The sequence below is a fragment of the Vitis riparia genome, unplaced genomic scaffold (genome assembly GCF_004353265.1).
Source record: "Vitis riparia cultivar Riparia Gloire de Montpellier isolate 1030 unplaced genomic scaffold, EGFV_Vit.rip_1.0 scaffold205_pilon_pilon, whole genome shotgun sequence".
NCBI classification, from domain to species: domain Eukaryota; kingdom Viridiplantae; phylum Streptophyta; class Magnoliopsida; order Vitales; family Vitaceae; genus Vitis; species Vitis riparia.
The window spans coordinates 102281-108948 of NW_023269665.1; positions in this window are offsets into that span (position 1 = coordinate 102281).

The following is a 6668-nucleotide window of genomic DNA, read 5'->3' on the forward strand; positions in this document are numbered from 1 at the left end:
ACGTGATTATTGTATTGTTTTGGTCTACGCCGAAGCTGAAACTGAACTGTCAAGACCTATCTAACTAAGTGCGATCTTTGATGAAAAAAATGATAGAACAACGATGCGATCAATCATATAGGTGCAGTATAGGTCGAAAATGAAACTGAGTTGTTGTGACCAATTGAACTGAGTGTCATCTGTGTTGAAAACCAGATAGAACAACGATGCGACTGATCGTATAGGTGCGGTCTATGTCGAACATGATACTGAACTGTTGTGACTAATCGGATCAGGTGCCTACTATGACAAAAACCAGATAGGACAACTATGTGACCAATCATATAGATGCGGTCTATCCCAAAAATGAAACTAAGATGCTAAGATCGATCGAACTGGGTCTAATCTATGATGAAAACCAGACAGGACAATGTCGTGATCAATCGTAGAGGTATAGTTTACACTAAAATCGAAATTGAACTTTCGGGACCAATCAGATCGGGTGCAGTTTGTGTTGACAAACACACAGGACAACGACTTGACCGATAGTATAGGTGTGGTCTAGCTGAAAACAAAACTTAGTTGTTGTGATTGATCAGATTGGGTGTAGTCTTTGATGAAAACTAGATAGGACAACAATGTGATCCAACTTATAGATGCGGTCTACACTGAAAATGATACTAAATTGTCATGATTGATCGAACTAGGTGTGGTCTATGATGAAAACCAGATAGGACAAGGATGCAATCTACGCCAAAAATGAAAGTGAACAGTAGTGACTTATCAGAGCGAGTATGATTTGTGATGAAACCTTGATAAGATAATGACATGATTGATCGTACAAATGTGGTTTACGTTGAAAAAAAAAACTAAACTACTATGTCTAATTGAACTGGGTATAGTCTGAGATGAAAACAAGACTGGACAATAATGTGATCAATCATATAAGTTTGTTCTACATTGAAACTGAAATTGAACTATTAGGACCTATCTGTCTGGATGTGGTTTGTGATGAAAACCAGATATGACAACGATGTGACCAATTATATAGGTGTGTTTTATTTCAAAATGATACTAAACTATCGCGATCGATAAGATTGGGTGTAGTGTGTGATGAATACCAGACAGGACAACGATATGACCGATCATACAAGTGTGATTTACGCTAAAAACGATACTAAATTGTCGTGACAGATCAAATTAGGTGTCGTTGGTGACAAAAACCATATAGGACGACTACATGACTGATTATATAGATGTGGTCTACGCTAAAAACAAAACTGAGTTGCCACGATCGATAAGATTGGGTCTGGTCTGTTATAAAAACCCGATAAGATAACGACGTGATCGATTGTATAGATTTGGTCTACGTTGAAATCAAAATTGAACTATCGGGACCTATCTGATTAAGTGCAGTCAGTGATGAAAACAAGATAGGACAATAACTTAATCGATCGTGCAGGTGCATTCTACACTAAAAATGATATTGAACTGTTGTGATCGATTAGATCAAGTGTAGTCTCTAACAAAAACCAAATAAGACAACAACGTAACTAATTATATAGGTGTGGTCTATGTTTTAATGATATTGGACTGTTATGATCAATCAAATCCGATGCCAAATATGATGAAAACTTGGTAGGATAGCTACATCACTGATCGTGTAGAAGCGAGCTATGCTAAAAATGAAATTGAGTTGCTGTGATCGATCAGATCGGGTTTGGTTTGTAAAGAAAACTAGACAGGACAATGACTTGACCAATTGTATAAGTTTGGTATACGCCGAAGCCGAAACTCAACTATCAGGATCTATCTGATCAGGTGCAATTTGTGATGAAAACCAGATAAGACAATGACATGATCAATATTATAGGTGCGGTCTACGCCGAAAACAATATTCAACTATCATAACTGCTTGGATGGCGTAATGACACTAATGATAACCAGATAGGACAACTAAGTGACTAATTGTATAGATTCAGTTTATGTCGAAAACTAAATTGAGTTGTTGTGATCGATTGGATCAAGTGTCATTTGTGATGAAAACCAAATGGGACAATGACGTTATTGATCATACAAGTGTGACCTACGCCAAAAATGATATTGAGCTATCGTGACTGATCAGATCGGGTCCCAATTGTGATGATAACTAGATAAGACAATTATGTGACTGATTGTACAGATGTGGTCTATGTCAAAAACAAAACTGAGTTACCATGATTGATAGAATCAGGTCTGGTCTGTCATGAAAACTTGACAGAACAACGACATGATCGATCATATAGATTTGGTCTACGCCAAAATCGAAACTCAAGTGTCGAGACCTATTTGACCAGGTGCAGTCTTAGATGAAAACAAGACAGGAAAACTATGTGATCGATCGTACTGGTGCATTCTATGTCAAACACCTGTATTTATTCATTTACCTACTTGTTATTGGCTTAAACGTACTCATTCTTTTTTTGGTGCATTAAACCTTCACTTGCATATTCCTTAGTGTACCTTATTATTCATCATAGCATTTGAGTTGTATTTTAGCCCTTGTTGAGCTAGGTTGAGAGATATAAATTTTTTATTTGAGTGTTAGAAGTTTCAAGTGAGTAGAGACTTGAAGAGATTGTGTAAGAACCCATTGGAGCCTGAATCCAAGTGTAAAAGTGTTAGAAGCTTGGTTGAAGCTTCAAGTATAGTGGAACCCTCACTTGGTTAGGAGCTTGAGGAGAGTGGATATAGGCAAGGGGTGTCGAACCACTATAAAATATGAGTTTGCTCTCTCTAACCTTATTTGTTTATATTTATCCTTATTTTGCTTGAATTTATTGTGTTTGAATTTTTATTTTTATTAAACCCAATTCACCCCCCTCTCCCTCTTGGGTACCCTTTTAAGATTAGCCTTTATTTTTTCAATTGATATCAGAGCTAGGCCTCTTGTTTAAGACTTAACCATCTAAGAGGAAATGGCTAATCCATCAGGCTCATCTTACATGGAAAGTTTTGCAACCAATAGACCTCCATTTTTTACCAGAATCGATTATCCCTATTAGAAAACTAAAATGACTTGGTTTTTACAATCAACTAACTTAGACTTATGGGATGTCATTGAAGATAACCCAACTTTTCCTTCAAAACTAGTTGATGTAGTCATGGTTCTAAAACCTAAACGAGAATGGAATGAAAGTGATATAAGAAATTTCCAATTAAATGCTAAGGTTATTTGTACTTTGCAATGTGATATGGGTAGAAATGAATCAATGCAAATCCACTAAAGAAATTTAGAGATTACTTGAAGTAACTCATGAAGGAACAAATCAAGTTTAAGAGTCAAAAATCAATTTACTTGTTCATAGTTATGAATTTTTTTTTATGAAAGATAATGAAACTATTGTTGAGATTATTACTAGGTTCACCAACATTGTCAAAGGTCTTGAAGCCTTGGGAAAGACCTATAAGAAACTAGAGAAGGTGATGAAGATCTTGAGGTCACTTCCATCAAAGTGGGATGCAAAGGTCACCACAATTTAAGAAGCTAAAGACTTAACCAAGCTACCTTTGGAGGAGCTCATAGGGTCATTGATGACATATGAGATCAATTTGGCAAAAAAGCAACAAAAAGGAGAAGATAAAAAGAAGAAGAGCATAACTCTCAAAGCTACAACTAAGGAGGAAGAAGAAGTTGAAGAAGAAAAGAAGATGAAGACTTAACACTCATCACAAGAAAGTTAAACAAGTTCATGAGAGGTGAAATGTTTAGAGGAAGAAGGTTCACTTCTAGAAGAGACTCCTCTGAAAAGGAATCTTCATTCCATGGTGACAAGGAGAGATGAGAGGAAAAAGGGAACTTGGTGTGCTTCAAGTACAAGAAATTGGGACATATTAAATATGACTGTCCTCTCTACAAAAGTGAAGCCAAGAGGAGAAAGAAGAAGACAATGATGGCCACTTAGAGTGAAAATGAATATGTATCCTCCTCCGAAGAAAAGGAGAATGAAGTGGCAAACATGTGCTTCATGGAAATAGATGAACTTGATGAGGTAAACTCTAACATTAACTATGAAGATATTCATGATCTTTTGAAGAGTTTTATAAGGATTTTTAAAAACTTGGTTTGAAAAATGCTTTTCTCAAAAAGAAAGTTCAACAACTTGAAAAGGAACTTGGAGAAGTAAAAGAAAAATTTTCAAATGTTGAACATTATAAACTTATCTTGAAAAAGAAAATGAGATTTTAAGAAAGAAAAATTAATAGTTGACCTTATCTCTTTCAATATTTTCTTATGGAGAAAAATCTTTTGAAATGATCCTAGCTAGCCAAAAATGTATTTTTGATAAGCAAGGGCTAGGATTCAAATCTTTAAAGAATCAAAAGTAGTTTAAGAACTAGTTTGTAAAGGAATCCATAAGTGTAAGTCCTTCCACTACTTACAACTTTTATGGAAGAGAAGGACACATTAGTAGCACATGCCCTTTAAGAAATGGTTCTCAAAAGAATTTAAATGCAAAAACTAAAAAGATTTGGGTTGAAAAATCCATGGTCACTAACCCTCAAGGACCCAAAAAGATATGGGTACCTAAATAAACTTGAGTTATGTGTTGTAAGGTTCAAAAAAGGATAAGTGGTTGTTGGATAGTGGATGCGTAAGACATGACTAGAGATGAATCCAAGTTTGCTTTTCTTACAAAGAAAAAAGGAGAATATGTTACCTTTGGAGGCCATGCAAAAGGAAAAATCACTGGTCAAGGCAACATTGGTAATGACACATCCTCTCTCATTGAAAATGTTTTATTAGTAGATGGTTTAAAACATAATCTTTTAAGCATTAGTCAACTTTGTGACAGAGCTCATGACTAGGAGTCTTTCTTATCATCCACAGCCCTAAGCTATTCATATCATCTAAAGCTTTGAGCTCATGGGTTTTCAAGTCCTTCGTATCATTGACAACCGTGAGCTGCTCATAGCATCTAAAGCCCAAAGTTCATGACTCAGAGTCATTGATATGATCTATAGTCGTAAGTTGTTCAATGCAACTAGAGACTTGAGCTGACGACCTCTAATCATTCATATTATCCACAACCCTGAGCAATTCATAGCCTCTAAAACCCTAAGCTTAAGACCCAAAGTCATTCATGTCATCCACAAGCCTAAGCTATTCATAGAATCTACAACCTTGAGTTCACATCCCAAAATCGTTCATATCATCCATAGTCTTGAGTTGTTTATAGTATCTACAACCCTTAGATCACGAGACCTTGAGTCACTCATATCATCCACAACCTTAAGTTGCTCATATCATTTAAAGCCTTAAGCTAATGACCAGGATTCATTCATATCATCTATAGACTTAAGTTGTTGACAACAACTAGAGCCCTAAGCTTATGACCTCGACTCATTCATATCATCCACAGCCCTGAGCGATTCGTAGCATATGGAGCCTTGAGCTCACAACCCAGAGTCCTTCATGTCATTCACAACCCTAAGTTGTTCATACCATTTAAAGCCTTGAGCTTACGAGACCTTGAGTATTTCATATCATTAACAACTTACGACTATTCATAGCATCTAGAGCCTTGAGCTCATGACCTAGAATTGTTCATATCATCCACAATCTTGAGTTGTCCATACCATCTAAAGACTTTAGCTCACATGAACTCAAGTTGTTCATATCATCCACAACCTTGAGCCACTCATACCATCTAGAGCCCTGAGCTTACAACCTAGAGTAATTCATACCATCCACAGTCGTGAGTTGTGCTCTTAGCTCATGAGACCTCGAGTCATTCATATCATCCACAACCCTGAATTATTCATAATATTTAGAGCCTTGAGCTCATGGTTGGGAGTCATCCATATTATCCATAGCCCTAAGCTATTTATAGCATCTTGAGCCTTGAACTCACGATCGAGAGTCTTTTTTGTCAGCCATAGCCTTGAGCTATTTATAGCATCTAAAGCCTTGAGCTCATGGAACCTTGAATCATTCATATCATTTACAATCCTAAGCTACTCATAGCATTTAGAGCCCTAAGCTCACGACCCGAAGTTGTTCATATCATCCACAACCTTAAGCTATTCTTAGCATCTAGAGCCTTAGGCTTATGACTTGGAGTTGCTCATGTCATCCACTAGCCTGAACTGTTAATAGCATCTAGAGCCCTGACCTCATGACCTAGAGACGTTTATGTGATCCACAACAATAAGTTGTTCATAACAACTAGAGCCTAGATCTCATGACCCTAAGTCGTTCATATCATCCATAACCTTGAGCTGCTTATAGCATCTAGAGCCTTAAGCTCATAACCTATAATCATTCATATCATCCACAATCCTAAGTTTCCCATAGCTCACAAGACCTTGAGTCGTTCATAGCATCAACAACTTTAAGCTACTCATAGCATCTATAGTCCTAAGCTCCTCATAGCATCTATAGTCCTAAGCTCATAACCCCGAATCATTTATATCATCCACAACCTTGAGCTATTCATAACATCTAGAACCTTGTACTTTCAATCGAGAGTCCTTTATGTCAACCATAGCTCTGAGTTGTTCATAGCATCTAGCCACTCATAGCCTCTAAAGCCCTGACTTCATGACTCGAAGTCGTTCATATTATCCATAGCCCTTAACTATTAATAGAATCTAGAACTCTAAGCTCATGACCTAGAATTGTTCATGTCATCCATCTCCCTCGATTT